The sequence below is a fragment of the Heliconius melpomene genome, chromosome 19 (assembly GCF_056956725.1).
Source record: "Heliconius melpomene rosina isolate 202511_hmr_F chromosome 19, ASM5695672v1, whole genome shotgun sequence".
NCBI lineage: Eukaryota > Metazoa > Arthropoda > Insecta > Lepidoptera > Nymphalidae > Heliconius > Heliconius melpomene.
The window spans coordinates 10,179,764-10,203,488 of record NC_140407.1 but is presented as its reverse complement, the minus strand read 5'-3'; the positions used below and the strand labels follow the sequence as shown (position 1 = coordinate 10,203,488).

Here is a 23,725-nt window from a genome sequence, read left to right as displayed (position 1 = left end):
GAGTATTGATATTTGATCTCCGTTGTGAAACTAGATACTAAATATTGATTGGTTTAAACGAGCTTTTCGATTTGTGTATAAGTATAACTAACGTTCTGAACGTATTCAATATTAAAATTAACTTTTTCCGTTATACTTATATAGATTTTTTCTTTACTTTCATATCAATTTATAATACGTATAAAGTGTGAATCTATCTTTTCTTTATATTCTCCTTAACGACAATAGTAACAATAACTCAACTTTTTGTTAATATGTGGGAGATAAACCTTTATAATTTTAAATATTTTCCTCATTTTTATAAAATGTTGTATGAAATCGTGCGTATGAATTATAATGTTTACAAAAAAGACACCCACTAAAAAGTTCATTATCTAGAGCAACATTTACACTCCTTAAATAAAAAATATTCTAAAAAAACTTCATTTGATCTGGCTCACGTTTCGCTAACTATTTAGTTCTTAGATAGTATCTCTTTGTTCGACATACTGTAGTACCGTTATGTTTACCTTCGTTTGGGCATAAATTCTAAACAAATAAAACATCCGGTGCTAGCCCTTAGGCATGAAGAATTTCCTATACAAATATTATTCCCTCCCATTAGTTTTCTAACAGTTCACCTTTGACTCACCGATGTTTAACGATTTAGAGAGAAATGTTTATTGGAATAAGAAACATGCTCAGATGATAAGCAATTTTCTTTACGCACAAAATAATTATTTTACGAGTACTCTGTCAAGTAATTAGAATCAGTAAAACGAAATGAATAATAATTGTTAGTATCTACATATGAGATTTTTTATAGCTCACAACTTTTGATTATACATGGGCGCCGTATCAAGTAGGTAATTGTATATTTTATTTGAGAAATGAAGATTAATTTTACATAAAACGTAATTAAAGTTTTTTTATGTTATTCTTAAAGAAAAGTAGGAATAATGTACATAAAAGCATATAAAAAAATATGAATATATTATTAGATAAACAATACTTGTTTATTCGAATTTCTAGTGTCGAACTGTTGTTAGTAATTAAATTTTTGTGGCTCAGTTGGAACATTACTGCGCACTTCGAAGTGAAGAGACACCTAGACATAAAAAAAAATACGTGATTGACATTTAATTTATAAAAGAAACCCTCTATTCAAAATAATATAGGTATTTTATTATTGCCTAAACCGGAATAACGAAATGTATATTTTACAAACAAATTGTAGGTAGTTCCTTTAAGCATAAGATATACAATCGACGGGGTAACGTATTTGGGCACGTGTACTTAAACATTAACACTACAATTATATAGTATAAGTAAAGTCACGACAAGCTACAAAAGATTGTTGATATTATATTACAACTGGCTGACTGGAATTTTCATTCAAAGTGGTTTAAAATGAGCTAAGACAACTATATATAGATTTGAATTAAGATAAGGTAGAGCCACTTTCAAAATTATATATAGTGCTTGCTATTGTAGCTATGAGTGATTTGTTTCTTGCCGTAACTAAAAATTAACGGTGGTCGGTGGACTTGCCAATCTATTACACATTCAATATGTTTTACATGGTCGTGGTCTGAAACAGTTGAGATGACGTTAATTTAAGGAGCTAGTTATGGGTTCAGTTCCGGGAATATTACTTGGTATATGTAGACGTAAATGTGTATTTTGGGCTTGACTAAGTTCTATCACATATTATGTATATCTAGGATGAATTAATGTTACTAAAACAAGAATGTGTGAAAACAATAAAGTGTTATTATAATAAGTCACTATATTGAATAATAAAATGTACATAGCTCTATCCCTATTATTAGAGTTCGTCAATATGCCTTAGCTTAGTTAATTTCAAAAATCTATGCATCTTCTAATTAATTAGTTACAAAAATAAAACACATCTTATATTTGGTGCCATATTAGGCCAACACAACATTTCGTAAGTCGAGCTTTCGCCGTATTATCTAAGTTCTGTGGACAATAGACCGCATGCGTAATGCGTTATCGTAAATCTGCCTTTTACAATTGACTTTTCTAATAAGGAGGTTGCTCTTATTCTCCTGTAATGTGCTAATTGAAGCAAATATTCGAATTTTACTTGCTAATTGTTCTTAATTGAAGTTCTCTCGCTGTGAATCATGATGAAATATGTTAACAGTTGGTTTGTTCCAGGTACAGAAATACAACCCTAAAGACAGTGCTTTTCAAAGGATGAGGAGTAAGCAACGAAGCTGGAACACCTTTATCCGCCTGGATACGATAAAGGCAACAGGTATGTAACTTTTTTTTATAACTTCCTTTATTTATTTCAATTTAAACACAAGAGAGATTAAAAGAGCCACGTACTGTTCTATCTATAATTAATTCCAAAGCATATGCTAGGCTATGGTTGTTTACTTGGATTAAAGGAGCTGTAATAACATAAACTTAGATTAACAAAGTATTATAAAGAATAAGTCTTTGTTCTTAAAAATGACATAAACGACTTAATTGTCTCCAAAATTGAGTTGTTTTTTAATGAGGTCAACCATTGTGCTTACGTAAAAGGTGTATTTAAAATGATATGCTTACGAAATCTAAATCCACTGTTTTACATCTCCCATAAGCTTGAACACATTGTCGTTTCACACCCACGTCGCCATGTATAATTTCGCGACTTAAGCAAGCTGCATAACTCATGATGAGAGATATGAATATTTTATAGCAAAACTTTTATTATATTATAGAATGTTTTATATTTGTAGAAACGTCTCTCTTTACTTCAAAATTGTTCTAAGGATCGCTCTTTCTTTTTTTATTTAAATTTTTAAACTCTACCACTCTGACAACACCTTGAGAGACCAACTCTATTTTTAAAATAATAAACGTAAATTTATAATGTTATATGCAGAAAGGATACTTGGGGTCATCTTATGATAACATATTATTTTCTTAATTGGAATCGAACTTACAGCTGCTATGTCAGTTACTAATAATTTTTCCTATACTCGTAAACTATATTCATTTAATAAACTTTACGATACGATTTACTATAAACTTTAAAACATAATTTAATTTTCTCTGTCTTGAAAATAACATGTCTGTAAAGGAACTTGGTCATTTATCGCAAAAAAAAACTAATTTAAAAGTATTATAATTTATTAAATGTTATAATATTAAGTTTTGTAACAAAATTTTACATTTTATGATCCATTCATAATACCTTAACGATAATTACAAAAGGCTAATCTCGGTTGTCAAAGAAAATGTACACTTAAAGGGTAGTAAATCCTTTATGAGCGACAATGAAGCTAAAACCGGCATAATGGAATATAATGGAGCGAAAGAAAGTCAAGACATTAGGTAGCCACAATGTCTACTTGCTTCAGATTTTTATCTGGAGTAAAGAGCAATTTAGTTGAGAGTGAAGTGGATTGAATTAAATTGTAGCGGTGGATGACTCTTGTTTCTTAGCGCTATGGTCGTTGTTTTTTTTGGTTTAATAATTTTTTAATGAATATCCATTTGTATATGTTTAATTTTATGAGTTCGGTTCCCACTCGATGAAATTAAATATTTAATTTTTTGCGGCACTTCACTCTGGTTAGTTCCTCCACTCAATATGCAATGCCTCCAGAATTCAGGGAGTAGTGGGGAGCAGAGTGTCTTAACACTAGGCTCCTTCTACTTTACCCTGCTACTCGCCGGATACAATGAATTTGAAATTATAATAAATTATTTTTAAAACAATTAAATAGAGTTATAGTATTTTCTTAACAAGGTACGAGCTTGATGCGTTACACGGTATGAATAAATCTGTTTGCCATTTCCAACCTGCAATAAATTGCTTTTCCAAGCCAATCTATAACTATTCTAGAGTTACTAAAATATATGAACGTATGGTGGATTCAAACAATATAAACCTTTCAAATATTAAAGTAATATTTTTATATGAATGTAAGCAGTAATTATTTTGATAAAAGGTGACTAAAATCCACAACAGGTGATATTATTATGCCACTTTTGAGTTCATAAACGATTAAAATCTTTATAACGCATATTACGAAGTGCCTGCTCATAAAGAAGTAAACAACGAATAAGATATAAACTTCCACAGCAAAATTATCTTGATGAAAATAAAAAAATATATACAATTTAGGTTCATGAAGTTTTATTTCATTATAGTTATATTAACATGTATGCATGAATTTGAGGAATCTTTAATTACTTATAAGTAAAGTAATATTTATAAACATTTGTTTGTACTACAGAAAATAAAATGTCTACAGATTCCTTTTCATTTTTTCTTTTACTTTTCATTCCATAAATAGATGCCAACGTCGCGCCGTCTCTAAATTCACTCTCGTGGACCAATCGCTTTGGCTTATCTTCGATCGTGACAAGAGCAATCGGCTTAAGCTTTTCGCATGAGTTTGCATAAGATTTTTTATTACAAAAAATAGACACCAGTGCATCTCTTCCATTCGTTAAATAAATTGTAAAACTATGTGTAGTTTCTAGAAATATCTTAAAGCAAGAAATCAAGTAAAACCTTTTAGACTATTTTAAAATTGTCAATTAATCTTTAGTTGACAAGTAAAATTAAATTAGTAGTTACAGATCAACTTGCAACGTTTATATAAAAATATTTTAATATTTAGCATTTATTGAAGATATGTTTAAATATATACTTATATTTAAAAAATATATATTTACTCCCATATATACCGTTGTAATTAGCTTAGGAGCCATCGTGTAGACTTGCAGGTCCTAACACCGTGACTTATTTCAATCAGAAAGAAAAGAAATATAAAATTCAATTATAAATTGCCCGTGTAGAGAGTACTAGGCTACGATAAGCTTACCTATATGTAACGCATAAGGACAGACAAACATATTCTGTATTTGTACAAAATAACGTCCTTCCGTTTAAACTCGTTCAGCAACTAGTTTACTAGTAATTTGTAACATACTAATTTTAACTACTTGTTTTGTTATATTTGTACTTATTGGCTCCCTTATAAGTTGTCAAGGTAGTTGTGAAGGCCACAGATTTCATTAACCTCAGATTCAAAAGAAATAAAACAGGTTTTACTCTTGTAGTAATAAAATATCTAGTCAATAGTATGTCACTTTTTTTCGATATTTGTACAGTTTGCGAGGATTAAGCTGAGCTTTGCATTTGTGTGAGTGCCTCTAAAAGTAGAGTCAGAAAAAAAAACAAAGTCAATAAAAGTTATATAAATATAAAAGTTATATCAATTACTTTACGCTGAATATTACATCCCCGTAATGTTGCCATCGTGGTGCAGAGGGAAAAGCGTATGACTGCAAACACGACGTGATTGTGGGTTCGATTCCCGCTTCGAATTTTCTCCTGCATTTGTTAGCGTTGTTCATTCCAGGTTATTTTAAGTATATCAATAGTGACAAACTGATTGATTATAGATAATAAATATATAATATACATAATCAAGATACGAAGTTGACCACACTAATTCTTATTTTAACTATTACAGCCATAGTCGTAAATTTAGGATTAAATAAAGGATTATACTTCTAAAGTGAGCATTATTATTATAGTTTTTTAAACAAAAATGTTCTAGGTAGCAAAAGATAGCATACCGTTCTAAATAATAAATAAGTTCAGCCGACCTTTTCCTAAGAAATTACTGGTATTATGCCCACGTGATATTTTTGTAAGAAATGTTTATAATAAAGAAGATAGACGCCTACACCTTCTACGAAGAAATACTAGTTAAAGCTATTCATTGCACACAAATAATGTTTTAAATTAAGAGTAAAATAATAAAAAGTAAATTGTTATCATTTTGGAATTAATACATTAATAACTTGACTGAGAGAAGTTTTGTTGGGTTAGAATTTTAACTGAATCAATTGAATTGGGTTGGACCGACTGAAATACTCATCATATTCATATGACAATTTAAATAAATTATTATTTTTTGACTCTCTGTATATTTAAAAAAAAATAGTCTTAGAAAAGACCATTCTCTACACTACACATATTACTACTGTTTATTCAAGCATAGCATATATCGCTTATAAATAATATTACCTAATTTCTTTCCAATTAAATACTTTTACAATATTCTTCAGATTTAATTCATTTATCATTTTAACAGACAAAATGGTCATTGCTTCTGAGTATATGTAACTGTCATCGTATGTGATGCGAGTTGCATCGATTCTTGTCCAAGTGCATCGGTTAGCGACGCCTGTCATCGACATAGCATATTCAATGTAGAGTTCTTTGAAACGGATGGTCCAATATTACATAATGAATGATAATGAATTAATAATATACACTTTTAGTTTTTATATTGTATAAACGAAAATAACAAATTAATGTCTGTCTGTCTGTCGTACCACGAAAACGTATTACATAAAAAACTTTCTGTATATCCTTTATTTTTACCTAATATTACCATAACGGAACCGCAAAAGAATGGCAGACAGATTTTATCATGATTACGCTATTAAAGCTACACGGGTACATGAATCATCTTTAAGGAATGTCGAAATGAAACGATTTATTGCAATATTAAATATAAAATTGTGTCATTACGTGTTGCCATGGCGTGGCGTGGTTGTATGTTCAAGTTTACTGGATACATTTTTATTATTATTATTTTTTAGCTATAGATAGGCAAAGGAAGCCTGGGAATCGAGTGTTGAGATACTCAGTTCCTATTAAGATACTTCCATTCTCCACTTTTCGCCGAATTCTCGAGGCATTGCATGCCTGTTGAACGCTTACCTCGTTCAACAGGCATGCAATGCCTGCGCTTTACCTCGTTACCAGAGCAGCAGCAGAGCAGAGCAGGGAAATAAGAATTTAAAATTTTTCATTCCCCCGCAAAAAAAAAGCAAATCCATTACCGTCGTGTTCAATTTGTGACATACAAACCTATTTTCTAATTCTGGTGACACAAAATTGTGATTTAACTTAATACTTAGCAAGTATTCTAAAAATAAAATAGAAAAAAGAATAACTTGTCCCTTATCTCTGCCTCTACGCAAAATGGAAATAGTCCGAGAAGATTAAAACAATTCAATCTGTTTCATACTACATCATTATCTTTATTTATTACACTCCATAGTACGAGCCTGTTATGGTCCTAATTAAACTGAATCTAGCCCCATGCGGCCGCTTTTTTTTCTAACGGTAGCTTTATTATATAACCGGCTAGTACGAATAGGTTTTATACATGTAGAAAATGGCAAGCCATTTGTTACAAATGTCCCTATATATTAAAGATCATTATCGCGTAGCAAGTATTTAAATTAAGATATCACATCGTGTTATAGGCGATGCATTTGTGATCATCGCTACGTGGAAATGCATATAATGCTGCGTACATTTTAAAACAATATCGATAACTGATGCATAATTGAGTAGGATATCCTATTTCCGTCAGGTGCTTAATTGTAATAGAAATATTTTATTTGCACTCTTTTCCTTGAATAGAATAAGAATAAATACAATTCAATTCTTAAAGCATAAATATTTAATTTAAATTTTATAAAAACAGCAGTTTTGCCAGTTTTTCCCGATCACGGTTTAGGAAGCGGGAAGCGCTGCCTAGTTCTCCACCTTCCGTCCTATTTTGGAGACATTTATTTGTTTTAAGCAGTATACGAAATATAGTATTTTATACGTAAAAAAATGATGTTGTTTAAAGGTTCACTATTCTAAAGCGCTACCAATCATATTATTCATGATTTAAGTTCTACGAACCAGAAAACACACATGCAACGATTCAAATATAAACAAGTAATGTATGTATCAAGTTGTTATTCGTACCTAGTAAATTGAAACTCGAGACAGCTAGAAACAAATTCGTAGGAGCTCGTTACAAGCATCAGCGTGCATCATCTGAGACCACACAGAGGGATTAATGTAAAAACTTTGATTTTACAATACGGTTGAAACTTATTTTTGTTTGCTAAAATTTAAATTACAAATCATTAATTAATATTTATATTTCATTTATATTTTAGCTTTTACACTAGCGTGTGACTAAAACGCAATGGTTGTGGGTTCATCAATCAACACGCAATGCCTTCAGATTTCAGCGTAGTGTCTAAACACTAGGTTTCCTCTGAAATCCTACTTTATGCGGGATAATTTCTTGGAGAATATAGAGAATTTCTGATATTCCTTCGGACAGGAAAAATATAATTCCATTTCACTTCGTTTTTACCAGAAAAAAAATCACATGCATCACTAATCAAGACATTATATCAGTATAACGGTATGCAATAAAAGCACCCGCCGCATGTCGCTCCGAACATGTTGACTGACATGCACAAACGAGTTGATATAAATGCGATTGGCCGGACAAGATAAACCTGGTTTGAACCTAGGCAACCTGAGTTTCGTCTAAAAAAACATAAAATGTCGGCCGTCGCTCTTTAGGTTTTTACGATGCTGGGACATTGACGGTTGTCTAGCGTACTGCGACGTACTGGCACGATGAGTTATATGTAGATATCAGAATTATATGTATTGGTTTATCTAATTACTTTTCATAATAAAGCCCATCTCATATCATAGTAAACGTTAAATTTCAATAGATATTTCTTCATAGTTTGTCTTTATACATGTAGCGTAAAAAGTTACAGATATATTATATAATGTATTAAGTAATATAATAATAGCAAATTATAATATTAAAATAACTTTTAACAAAAAAAAACCGACTGTTAATCTTAACTATTGAGTTCGTTTTTATCTATTTAGTTTGATGCAGTCGAGTTTTTTGTTTTTAACAGTTATTTTCTCAGTATTACAGTAATGATAGTCATGATATGAAATCCTTGTATGGAGGCCATTAATTTGATACCCAACTTACAGTATTCGAAAAAAAAATGTTGCACTAATTACAATGGTGTCGCACCGCCGAGCCGCCATGTTTCATATTTTTAACGCCACTTAAGTAGGTATCTAAGAACACCAATATACATTAGTAAGTAAAATAAATTAAAAATAAAATTAACGCTAACTGCAAAGAAAAAGAGTAATTAGCCATGTTATAATTAAATAGGTACTAAAAACCGTAAATAGATATATTTTTTATTCATAAAACTAATACTTACCATTTTTGTGAAATGCTGGCTAATTGTAATTCTTAGTTAATTATACGTACTACATACTTAGCAAGGCTGTTAGAGGTCGAATTCTTGTTTTAATATGGATATTTTTTCTTGTATATATGTACGTACCTATCGTATATGTTGACTCAGTATCGGCATATATGGAATGTCTATCTATCTGTACTGTAGTACTACTACTTAATGTACATGTAATTTTAGTAAATATTTTCATTAAAAACTTTTAAAATTTTTATATGGTTGTTTAATGAGTATGCTTTAAAAAAACAACTTCGTTGTTTAACAAGCTATACCTTTCGATAGCACTAAGGCAAATTTTTAAATTATTTTTGATATACAAGTAATATCCAGAAGTTTCGTGAACTAGGAACTTCAATTATATCAATCCAAATAGCTGTTAATAAAGACTTATAATGTTATATTATAAACCATTACAAATTATTACTATAATACACTAAATTGAAAAACCTAGTAAAGTTTGGCGGGCGATAAATAATTCTGGATTCAGGTGTCTCGTTCTCGTTCAGCCTAGCAGCGGCTGTATTAGAGCTATGTCGTTTAAAGTACAATACTCTTTGCGTAATTGTATTATTCACAGTAATAAATTTGCGCTTTCTAAATTCAGCCAGTCTAAATGGTAAGTTCATTTGGACTGGTATGATTCGATCTACACTTTTGTATTGTCTTTATAAGCCTGGTTAATCGTTTAGCCAATTATTTATTATTATATTGTTTACTACCTATCTAAACTCGAATTCGTTTGCTTAACTAACTTATTGTATAAAATCTAATAATAATTTTTTTTTAACGTAAATTGTTGTCTGTGATGATGATATTAAGATGATATCACAAAAATTTAACAGTATGTCTCACCTGAGAATCAGTTATCTTAACTAGGTACTTAGTTTTATCTATTTTCTATTTGTGTATGTATAGACATATACAAATAGAAAATAGATAGATAAATATGATATCTATTCAAAATTACAAGAGTTAAACATTGCGCCAGTAACCTTATATCATCGAATCAAAGTGGTATTATGTAAGTTGACTTTCGATGCTTTAATTTAATCTCATGGGCGGTGTACCTACGAGTACGTACGAGAGCATGTAATGTGAACGTAGAGACCACTCGACTAGTATATATTTGCAATAATTTTATTCATAACAAATTAAAATAAAATTTTAGATTATTTAAACACTGTAATTAATTTAATTAGGGAGAATTAGGGGAGGCCTATGTCCAACAGTAGACGTTGAAAGGCTGATGCATGGATGGATGGAATTAATTTAAGAAAAAATACTTTATTATTTGATTAATGAATTACATTTTATTTTAATAATATTGTTAACGTCTTACGTCGTTGTTACATTTTCGTCTTTAGTGGATAAATTAACTTTAAAGTAAAAGCCATTTGACTTTCTGTAAAACCTAGATAAAATTAAAAAGGCTCTCCATTTGACAAAGCGTAATAGACATATACCTTCTATATTTATTTACTATCATAAACTGACATTATAAATATAACCTAGTATAATATTTTATCCTTAATATAAGAAAGTGTAATTAAAATAATTATAACATTAATCTAATTCTCATTATAATGTAGTTTTCTAATATTCCAAGAAAGACTGCTAACGACAGATTTGTCCCGAAGATATGACGACACAATGGTGGTATCTGTACCATCGTTCCGTTTCCCATGAGTAATGGTATTGATTTCTATAACGACATCACAAATAATTGTACAAATAACCAATATAAAATTACGTAAGATTGGAGACGAGTTATAGGTTCGATGCTTAGAAGGAAATTGAACAATTGTGGTTCAATCATAGAACTGCTCTGTGACCCGTCCTTTCATTTGTCAAACTAGTTTTGGACCAACTTCGATCTTATTAGTTAAGCACCATTGTCTGACAGACTGATGAAATATGACCCGTATTGTTGGAGCAAGCTTCAACTTTCTATGAATATATGCACAGTGCTGAGTAAAATTATTACGTTCAGAGAAGTTAGTACTCTACTAATTCACATCTTTTACTACTGTAGACGGGAGTTAATGATTACCTTTCGTATTATAAAACTAGAGGGCCCGGTAGACGTTCTCCTGTTAATTTATTGTGATATTTTAAATTTAATATTTATTTTCTTTAATTTCTCCATAATTTTTAATGTATCCTATATCTTATAAAACAAAGTCGCTTTTCGTGTCTGTCTGAACTTTCTAACTCTTCTTCTTCTAAACCACCCAACGGATTTTTATGCGGTTTTCACCATTAGGTCGAGTATTTCTCAGGGAAGGTTTATATATAGTTTATTATTTGTACATTCTTATGTAAATTAACATAAATACGATAAATGTGTCTAAAGTCCTACCCATTGAGACACTTTCGCGCATGCGCTGCTTTAATGGTAAGTACTACATGAAAAAAATGTACTGGAGTATTGTTCCTCTTAATAAGATCTACAAAAAAGTCAGCGAGAGCATATTTTTATCTTTTAAGGATAACGTGTAGTGATCATTTTTCTGTCTAAAAATAGTAATTTCAATATATTTTTTATTGTGAGGGATATTTTTCTATAATGGTATTAATCCTTATCCTTTAAAATACTTTATTAATTTTGTACGTTAAACGAAGATAAAATTTGCTTTTTACACTATTTCGAAATTGCGAATAGTTTTAGAGAAAAACGCATTTAATTGTTGACACATCACGCCGTTGACTCATCAGCTGTGCCGACTTAAGTTTTACTTATCCCTTACTCTCAGCATATAAATAAGTATATTAGTTACGTTGGCCATTTAATGTAGATCAAAACTGTCTTTTACTGTTTTTTTCATTTTAATAAGTACTTTAGAAGTTGTTACAATATCAAAACATCCTTGCTGCGAAACGCGCCCCGCGACGTTTTGCTTATACAAGCGCGTCATGAGCAGTCATCGGTGGTTCCGTGGTAGAATGCTCGCCTGCCACGCGGGCCCGTGTTCGATTCCCGGCCGATGCATTCTATTTAATTTTCCTCACAGGCAGCCACGTAGTGCTTGCTTTTCATCAGGGACAGAATACCCTCTTCAGCATTAACCACAAGCTCGAAAAATAAAACCCGCCCGCTGTAGAGGCATAACAACGAAGATTTAGATGCGTTTGCACGTATTGGATAATTGGAGTTGAATGTATTATGTATTTCAGCGCGATATATTTGGTTTCATATTTTTTGTAGTAGTTATTAGTAGGTAGGTTTTTGTTTATAATTTCTTCCGTTTAAAAATAGTCATTTAACTATCTAAAAATAGTCATTTAAATATATTTTAATAAGTACTTGAAAAGATTAGTAGTACAGATTTAAAATTACGATACCTACTAAAAAATCCTTGCCGAGTAAAACAATCGGAAAATCCTTATTGGAACTACGAAAATGCGGGTTGTATTAGAGTTTAATTAATTTTCACATTATCTTAAGTGCTTTGCAAACATACATTATATGAATAATCCAGTAGTAAAAGCGGGCGAAGCCGCAAGGGGGTCGCTAGTATTTTATAAACCTACCTAATTCCTACTAATAAAAAACACAAAAAAGCAAATCTTTTAAAAATTGCATGTACAATTCGGCAGTTTATTTTTATATTTATATAGAAGATTATATATGAAAATATCTAAGTAAATAGGTATTTTATCAAATTTCAAATATATCATTGTGTTTTGGTTCCATGAACATTTAGTACTAGACACTATAGATTATTGGAAAAGACTTTAAATTGTAATTTTATTGATATTATACATTATTTGTATTGTTAAGAATATAAATGGAACAATTTTAGCTTCAACAATATGAAATATAACTGGACAATTTTCTATTAAATTTGTACACAACAAAAGAGCGACCGTTATTTCACAATGTGAAACATTTCTTCAATCTTTTATTGCCGCCTAGACTCTTCTTTATAATTTTCAATAATAATGTTCATTGCATTATTCTTTAAAGTTAATTTTAAATTTCCTATAGTTGTTTTTATTACAATACAAAAGTGAAGCTATATTGTTTAAAATCGTACAAAATGGAAACATATTTGTACTAAGTAAACAATTATTTTTTTTGCAATTGCAAAACAAAAATAAGTTTCTCACATAATCTAAAATATACATTTTCTCCATACAGATACATCTATTGATATGATCTATTTAGCCTCTGGTATATTTCGAACATATTCTTATGCAACAGAATTTAGCTATAAATTTTGACATAAAGTACTCGTAACATAGGTGCGTTCTAGGAGCTAATCAAATAGGCCGGTGTATAACCACAAACTTGTTAGGTGAGCTTGTACGAATTAACCAGTTGCGGATACAATCACGGTTGCCACTCGCTGTAATGACATAGTGAACATTAAATAATAGACTGGAATTAGGACGGTCTGTACTATACTCATATTATTTGAAATCAGAAAATGTGGCTGTCGTGACCCAGAAGCGCAAGAGTGTGACTGTAACACGACGGCTGTGAGGTCGTTCTTCACATATATTTTTCTCGATTGAGGAAATGAAATAACAATTTAAATTTACATTTTCCCTTTGCTCATTTTGTTCTCAAAGCGCGGTGTTGAGTTCCGCCATTCAACATGCAATGTCTCCAGAATTCGGATAACGGAACGTAAAAAGGTTCCCTATGCCTAACCTGGTGTGTACGCGATACAGCGTTAAGCTGATTTGATTTATTTTTTCAGTAAAAGAAAATGTAATACAGGGTGGAAGAGGCAGCGCTTTTTTTACTGAAACTGCATGTAGGGTAAAATATTTCAAACCTAGAATTAAAAAAAATAATCAAGGTACCTCAACGGTTTGGATGTAGGATTTTTGTTTCATTTCACGATTTTTATCCATACCTGTATTTCGTGTCACGCACACATACGTATGCGACGTTGCCGCTTTGACAGGTAAGTGTGTGCGTGCCTATGTTATACTTTACAAATGGCGTTTTATTTTAAAACGATAATTTTATTATTTATTTTGTTTGAAAAAAAAAACTTTTTTCATTTTTGGGAATTATTTTTTTTTCCGAATTATATTAGGCTTTTATAGAGTAGTTAAAACTGTGGTTTCATTTAAAGTGGCGCTGACAATTCCACCCTGTATATTTAAAAGAAAATAATATTTGTCTAAGTACCCGAACCTGACTCCACCACTCTATTTTATTTTGTTGATCTTCACATGATATATCGTGCACCATGTATTGAATAATGTTCTTGAAATGAAGGCATAAATTTACTTGACAGTCTCTGTGCGAAAAATAGTTCGTGACGGTCCACTGAGAATAAACTGCGATCCCACATTCACAGGTCAAAATGGCACTTGTTTTAGTTGAACACCGCGATTTCGCAAATATGACCACTAACGTGTTTTACAAAGGCTTTTGTATGGTGTGCATGATATCGTCATCACCATAACGTTCACTATTCCCTGTCATCCAAGGAACATTGCAGATAATCATGGCCAAGCGTCATAACTCATGCTGAAGAATATTTAAATTCGTGTTTGCACATTTAGCACGCAAGCTGTAACAAGTAGATAGTTACGGTTCTCACGCGAGCTAAACTTAACATATGATTTTACGGTAGTGCAAGGGAAAAGTGACTTGTCACTTTATAATAACTGCCCTTTAAAAGCATGCACTTGAATAATTGGTATTTTCGCTACGTACATTTGTCGTTATGTAACTTATTTCTTGTTTATTGATATTAACAATAATAATTACAGTAATGCAGAACAAATTTTACTAAACGAACGAAAAATATATTTTATATAAATTTCTATAGTATAGCAAAGCAATAGCACAGCTGGCAGCAAATAAAGCTCTTTTGAAATTTAATATTTACTAATAGCTCAGATAAACTTGTTATTCCGTCCACGGAACTAACAATGCGCGGGCGCACATAGATAACAGCCGATATAGAACGCCGTGCAGTACTCGCAGCATGGTAACTGTTCTGTGCCAGCCCATACATTTTTACATGAGTGGTCGTTAAATCGCCGTATTATGTTCGACATGATTATATAAGCTTGTATAATAAGATACCTTCCGGCATGTTTATGTCCACTTATCAAATCCCAACAAATCGGCCATCACGATTTGAGAGGTCGTTATATACGGTTTCGCGTAAGCAAAGGAATGTCCTGGGATTATGTAAAGATACTTTATTTTTTTTACATTTAAAATAGTAATTTTACAAAGTAAAATTCTTTATAATTTATAGTAATAATAAGAATACATGTAAAATTTTAATATTCTTTCATGAGATATCCGGGCAGATATAAAAGTGTTTGGAACTTTTCTCTTAATGAGCTACCTTTATTATTATTAACATAATTTAATCGTTCAATTATGAGACTATTGTTTCCAATATAAGACGAATACTATCTAGATTACTTTAGAAAGCAATGTCGTGATGTAAGAAATGAAATGTAAGAAAATTACTTTGCTTATTTGAATATTTACTTCTTATACAATATTTTTTTCGATATTTATTAATGTGTACCTACAACTAGAACAATGAAAATTGTAGAGAAATTTTTGCCTTTGATACTTGTTTTAAGAAAAACAATACTGTATCGGTACATAGTAATAAATTCTAAATAAAGGCATCTCGTCACCGCGAATATTTATTACGTTCCCTAACCCGTGTGCAGTATCGCAAAGCTCGCCTCACTTATGTTAATTTATTCACATTTCAATGAGATGACTCTACAGAATACGTTTATGCACCGTCGCGTTCTTTTTGTGTTATTTTTTTATTATTTTTTGTTTAAAAAATAAAATTAAAATTAAATTTACTTAATTCTGTACCCCCCATACAGCAGGATAGGCAGAGGGAACCTAGGGAGTGGCGTGTTGAGTGGCGGCACTTAACGTTTCTTTAGTCTAAGCTAGTGAATTATAATATATCTTAATTTATATGCTTAGCACTCGATGAATCATAAATGTAAATGTATTGTGAAAATAATGTAAACCGATTGCTGGAAATGCAAATATCTATACACAAACAGCTTATTGCTCGGAGCGCATAAATCAAACTTAGACAGACGTATTATTAAGCTTGCTAATCGCTTTCGACATGTTTCGAATGTAATAATAATTGTAAACGTGATTATATTGTAAAACATGTCCAAATAACAGAAAACAATTAACTAAGCTTTAGTTCATATACTTACATGATTCGCTTATATTGTAGTTTGATAAAAAAACTAAATAATTATAATGAAAAGACTAAATAATTGTAAAAGAGAAAATGTAATATTTAATATTTTCATTCCTTCGCACTAGTATCGAGGCAAAGCGCGGCGTTGAGTTTCACCACTCAATATGCAATGCCTCCAGAATTCGGCAGAAAATGGAGAACGGAGTGACTAGGCAGTAACTAAGCCAAAAATATTACTTATACTAAAATAACCATGTTACTTTAATTTTTTTTTATGTTATACAAGACAAGAAAATTATTTATATTATATCACTAAATTCTAAATTTATCAAGAAACAGAAGTTAACAGTAAATTAATAAATTGCAGTTTTTGATAGTAGTTAATGATATTTCTTTACTAATTAAAAATCTTCTACCATACGTATATTATAGCTAGGTGTCATATAAAAAAAATCTACTATTACCTATCAACGTAAGAAATATATAGAAAATAACCAGTAGATATTATATGCCGTTAGTCAGTGTGTGAATTTCCTTTTACGTTCGTTATTACCCGTGACCAATACTGTTATTATTAAGTAATCGCATTGATTAATTGCTATTTATAACTTTTCTCTCACGCATTTTCATACTGGGGACCTATTTATTTATAAAATGATTATTTATTTAAGAATGCTACTACGTCAGTTAGTACGTGCGGCTCAAATTGTGAAATTGAAATTTAAATCGCATGAATGTTTGTGCAACCGCATGCATGGCATATGACCGGTATCCAAAAAGTAAAAAAAGATAATATAAAAACTTCTAAACTAAATGAGTTCTCTTTTTTAAATTAATTATGTCATTATAAATTGTTATTTTTGCTATGATTTAGTTCGGATCATGTTTATACACGTTCACACACGGAGTTGAAATGTTAATTTATATTTATTACTAGCGGCCCGCTCGCGGTTTCACCCGCGTGAACTATGTTATTTTTAATTTCTGTCTCCATGACTACGTCCTAGTGACGTCTATGCAAAATTTGAGACTCCTAGCATTTGTAGTAACGAAGTTTCATGCAAACTTTCGACCCCAAAAACAACCCCTTAGAAGTCGAATATTGCAAATTCCCGTCTTAGCGAGCACCTACGTCCTATAAGTAACTCCTATGCAAAATTTGAGATTCCTAGCGCATGTAGTTTCTGAGATTTCGTGATGAGTGAGTGACCTTTCGATTTTATATATATAGATGAATTTATTTAAGTTTAGAGCCTATTATTATGAATTAAATTTAGTAAATTTATTTAAAGATGTAAATATATAGACTATATACATATATTATAAATCGTATGATTATGTTTTCAACGTGACCGTAAGTTACCGACCGTCTGTTGGTGAAATTCGAATGTTTCACTCCTACGATATGTTGTACGAAACCTTAATATGTAAATACGGATACTGTTGCAAAACTCATCCACCTAAAATAAATTGTACCTACACAGACTCTAAGACTTATTTCTATAAAATATTTTTGAAAATATTTCTGTTTAAAGTGTAATACTAAGTATAATGTAATTGTAGCAGCTAAAAAACGACTGTCACGTTTATACCATGCCTGAAAATTTTCAGACGTATAAAATTTTACTTGTTATTTCTATATTCCTTCTCACATATTTTACAAACACAAAAGTTAAAAAAAATTACATATACACTCAAACAATGATTTACAATAAAGAAATGTGACAAATATCGTAATTTGTATACGTCTCATTAACTACTGACCCCGTTGAGATTTCCTAAGGCGCATAACAAAGCAGCCTTCGACCCGAACATTGAAGACCCATAAAACATAATTAATGGCTTCAGAGTTTTGGTACTGATGTAACATGTTGTGTAAGAAACTACCTCAGTTCCTAACAATGCTGCCCAAGCCTGAGCTAAGATGATTAGCTGACGTAAATCGATCGCACGATTATTTATTTGTAAATCAGTTTTACATACTACTTATATTATTCATATAAATTATATTCAAGAAGGAAAATTACTTATCCCATAGGCTTTGGCTATAATATATAACGTTGCTAATTAGATTTTACGAAGATAGTATAAAAAATAAACTTAATTATAACATTGGAATAGCTTGAACTGGTGTATAAAATTTTATAACTAACGATTTAATTATAGTATACATTTCGTTCTTCTATGTTAACTTAACGTAAAGTACATAAAATGTTTTATTTATAACCTAAAGTTAACGCTAAATAACGCCTAAGGTTGCATAATGAAAGATAATTTTATAACAATATGACAGTATCAAATTTCTCGTAGGCAGGGCAATAACTGTTTATATTTGTGTTAGAAGAAATTTATACAAATAACTATTTGTAGTCTGTCTGTGTATAATAGGTAAAATTTGAATAATAATATAATTTTATTACTGGATAAAAGAAACAATAAAAAAGTATATGTATTTAATCTGTCTTTATACCGTGGTAAGTTTGTGGGGTCGGCGCTAAGCTTCTTACCATTTGACCGCAATAATGGCCATTTACCCAGAAATATTGTAAGTACTCGTGTATATATAGGTGTAATAAGATCTTTGAAGCCAAGAAAGTGAACCAATTCTTGAGACCAGGTAAGAGTAATATTCATTTGCAGTGTGCAGGTGTAAACAAACTAAGTTGACTATGGTTTATCATACTTTGGTCAAACAAAGAGATGCATGGGTGTGACGTTGAAGAAACACAATTTAGGGAAGAACAATACTTATTAAGAAAAAGTATGGAAATTTAAACGTAGCGGGACTCAAACCCGAACCTGGAACCCGACCAGGAGGCGCGGGTTCGAGTTCTGCTATGTTCAATTTTTTAACCTTTGTCTTAATAAATATTGATCTGATTGAATTATTTTTCAATTCTTTTTTTTTAAATTATTTTTCTCTTTATCTCGTATTTTTTTTTATTAAAATCTAATATGTAGGACTATTACATATTTTTTAGATATTTAACCGATTTTATAAAATAATCAATTGCACAAATAACAAAATTACTTATGCAATTTATTATTACTATTGTACTATGTTTTAACACTTCAATATTGATCGTATCTAAATAGTATATTTTCTTTATAATGAAATGCAATACTTACATTAAGTTTAAATCTGTGTATGTGTAAGCATTCGAATAGATCGATTGTGACATACAATCGAATAGACACACATCATCGATAAGTGCAATCGCCATCGAGTATTAAAATAAATACCAACATAATTGCCCCCGGCGCCAAATGTCGCCAAGCGCCACTCATCTAAAGTGCAGACATTTTTATGTAGAATTATAGCAACATAACTTGTTATTATTTATATTTAAAATTCAACACACGTATAAATAAACATGCTGTATTACATGAGGTAAAGGTGGTTCTAGATTAAAAAAAAAACATTTAGAAACAGTTTTACTTATTGAAAAATAAGATTTATAATATTTTTTTGCAGTTCATTGCTTATCGAGGACGGCGTTAAGCTCATTAGACACCTTATAACCGCGATCGTGGTCACAGGAGGCTTATTCCTGTGAGCGTTACTTTATAAAGGGGCGTGAGTTAGGTGCTTCTGGATTACTAATGGATCAATTTATTACTATAATATTTTAATTAAAAATCGTAAAAAAAAAAAAATTAAGATTAAATAAAGTTAGAATCTTAGTTCTCCGCATTTCCATTTCTTCGCGCTGGTGTCGAGGCAAAGGGCGTCGTTGATTTCAGCAACTCAACACGCGATGTTTCCAAAATTCAACGGAAAGTGGGGAGCGGAGTGTCTCAACACTAGGCTCTCCCTAAACGCGGGATACAGCATAGAGCTAAATAAAAAAGAATATTGAAATTAAGTATAGAGACAAATTCCAGTTCACGCAAATTACACTCTACAATTATGCAATTATGAGATAAAATAACAGACGTGATCTAAACGTGACTAAGAATACCTGCGCGGCTACCGTAGCGTCTTAGTCGCACTTAACCTGTTAATAGCATTAAAAGGATTCCGCCGTAAAAGGTTTCAGCTTTAAGGCTTAACAAGTAAACGATCAATTAGTACAAGCTGCGGTCTAAAGATGTTATAATGTATGCAAAAAAATACATAAAAGTACATTGTAAAAGCTTATGATATAATTAAAACAAGATTTTCATCTAATCTTCATATGAAACCAAGTGAAAGAACACCTACCTATTCCAATAATATAATATGAAGAAGATACAACTCATACCATATGTCTGTTAAGCTGATTTACAAAGACCCACGGAGTTTGCTATAAAAGATATCTCGTGCTCAGGATTAAAATAATTCAGTCTTTAACTACAAACGTGCGCTCTGAGAGGGCAATGCTGATTAAATATAACCCGCTAGAGATTTATAAATGTTTATTTCTGTTGCGGACCCTTCACGGGCTTTGTACACCACTGTTAATAAAACATTGTTTGTCGTAAGTGAATGTGTTGTTGTTATGTGAATGTACTGACTGAAAAATTTATGGCGACCGAGTGTTAATAATGAACTCTGCGATTATATTTATAAAATGGATATAACTATTTTAATATCAGTTAAAATTGTATTTGAAATGAAAGTCGTATAAAATCTAATGAAAGGAAGCAATATTAAAATTGTATATGAAAAATAAAATATTCCTTTGATTGCGAATACTGATATATTGGAAGTCTAGATAGTAAATGATTCCAGATTGTAAAGTTACAAGGCGGTAAATCATGTCTTTACAACAATGAATATTTTATTAAATTGATTGACGCCATATCTGTTGCTTATTCTTACCACCAACGATAAAAGTGGTCGTTGAATTGACACAACACAAAGGGTTTCATTCTCAGGTATAGTAAATTATAAATCTATTTCTAGACATACGTCAGATTATGAAAGTGCTAGTTAACGTACAACAAGGCTATATAAAGGCAGGCCCTAATTAAATGTCTTGTTTTCGATATTATTTCCGTTCAAATTCAACTTAACGCTTTTAAAACGGCCTTTAAGTTAAAGGTATAACAAATGTACAAATGTTCAAAGAGTTTTAGTATATACTTTCTTCTAACATCTTAAACAAATAATTTCAATTATGGCGAGCCAACTAAATAAGACAAAACTGTTATTTTATAAACTATATTTTTTTAGACGAGCGCAGCTAGCCAAAGATGCTTAATAACATTAAAATGAAGATATTTTAACGAAGTACTAACAACAAAATGCAAATGCATCCTCCTATGAGAAACATACATACATATGTAATGTAACATATTGTTAAGGACCTGGACCGCGAGATCGCATCAGACACAGGGTAAGGGCTTAAGCATGACTATCAGATCATTCGCACGCATATTACAGGCACACCGGGGCCCTGGGCGAGGGCTAACAGTACCCCGCGTGATTAGACGCCACACGATACAACCCATTGTCGGTACACGATCACTACTTAGAAATTGCGGAAATAGCTTACACGGGCCCCGAGACGTTTCAATCGCGAAGTAAATATACGCTAGGATACACCGGTCATGTCTCTATGGAATTAATTACTCTTGCTCTACTGATTCTATGATCGTTCTGAATGAAATATTGCTACGCGTGTGCTGACATAATACGTAGGGCAATGCCGTTTAGTAGCTAAAAGACCTGGTAGCTAAGTTTAATATTTCAATAATAAATATAATATAATATTATTATTTTTTTCGTACATTTTATTTAAAATCTAATTCAAAATTCACAAACACGTTGCTCAACTAATGAGCGCTTTAGCCCATCCTTAAAAAAATATTTCATTAATTCACCTAATGCCCAACATCCATTACATGTAACTACTTAAAATGTTTGATAGTCATAAAACTGTAACGTGAGGACATTGGTGAGCGTAGAAGTGTTTACGACCCACCTAATGAGAAATACCATTGCACTCGCGCGTGACTAACTAGTGTTTGGTCCCTGGATGCTGGGCATCATCAACCTTGAAAGAACTCTAGAAGTTTCTACCGAAGGTTGAGATTCCAGTGCAGCTTTTTATGTTCGACACGAGTTACCGATGACTATAAAAGAAACTGCAGATCAATTTCCCGAGCGACATTATTTACTGAGCTCGTGCATCCTTGCTAAAGGTAAACATGACAAAATCTGTTATTGTCAAGAAAACATGAACAGAACCCAACCGTTACATATGTATGTAGTAGGTACATATAAGTTCCGTGTATGTGTTCAATTTATTTAATTTTTCAGCTTCACGCTGTATCCCTCTTATATCAGGTTAGACAAAGGAATCTAGTGTTAAGGCACTCCATTCCCACTTTCCGCCTAATGAGGCAATGAAGAGCCAGAAGAGCCGAAAGAACCAGAGAGGCAAAATAATAAATCTATCATAAAAGAATACAAGAATTCAGAAAACAGCTCAAGGCAGTAATCAGCAAAACTCGACGTTTGACTCTGCAATTGTACCTTGAAGGGTTTGCGAAGATACAAAAATTACAGCGGTCGATACTGAGAATATCATATCTCAAAGAAGCCACACGAATATAAAGTTTGCTTCCACTATCGAAAACTAAGTTATTGAAATTAAATCCAACGATTTTAGATATCAAAAGTCGGTGAATAACAAAGACGATAGAAAATAAAAGAAACTTTTTGAAAGTAAGCGAAGAATTTAACCTACGAAAAATATTTACACACGAAACCAATCAACAAAAACTCCCACACCATAAAGAACAATCAATCTTTCGAACTCTGAAAGGAATCTCAATCAAAACAAAGTGTGGGGAAGCCGGGATAGGATAAAAGCTTCTATAAATCATAAAATCAGGCTGTATTCAAAGCGGTCTATCTAAAAAAATATTTGACCCTTGTTTAGATACGTAGGCTCGAAAGGGTGCATCTCCAATTTGTCCTATACTGTACTAATCAACGCTTCGAATGTGATTTATGGCCTCATTAAAATTTCCATAATCACCTTTTTTTAAGTGTTACCTGAGATATTTTTTTGTAATTTCGATTTAGGAACTCCATTCTAAGAGTCGTCGATATGAGCATCGTAATGTCGTGCGTAGGATGAATTTAATTATAAATTATTTTATTAGTCAGGATAAAATTAAGTAAAATTTAATCTGTATATATAAAAGTAAAGTAAAGTAAAACTTGTCCTCACTGACTGAGGTAAGACGCACGCACAGCCGTAACCGCTGATGTTAGAAACGTGAAATTTGGACAGATGTTTACTTCTGTAATCTGGACATCTACTAAGAAGGGATTTTAAAAAATTTTAAGCCTAAAGGAGTGAAATAAGGGTTGAAAGTTTGTATGGAAAAAAATTTTAATCGGCGCCGATTTTTATAAGATTTGAAGCTTAGACTCTTAAAAATATTTCATTGAACACGTGCTTCATGGTTTATTAGAATTCATC

The 23,725-nt window shown here is 31.4% G+C and overlaps 1 protein-coding gene across 1 annotated transcript in view; it reads left to right on the top strand.

Annotated features, from left to right (window-relative positions):
- Positions 1 to 23,725, top strand: part of Cad86C (Cadherin 86C) — a 79,423-nt gene that overhangs the window by 18,916 nt on the left and 36,782 nt on the right. The window contains exon 2 of the mRNA XM_085202993.1: positions 2,164 to 2,263. The gene's annotated coding sequence lies outside the window, so the exon portion shown is untranslated. The remainder of the gene's footprint in view (positions 1 to 2,163; positions 2,264 to 23,725) is intronic.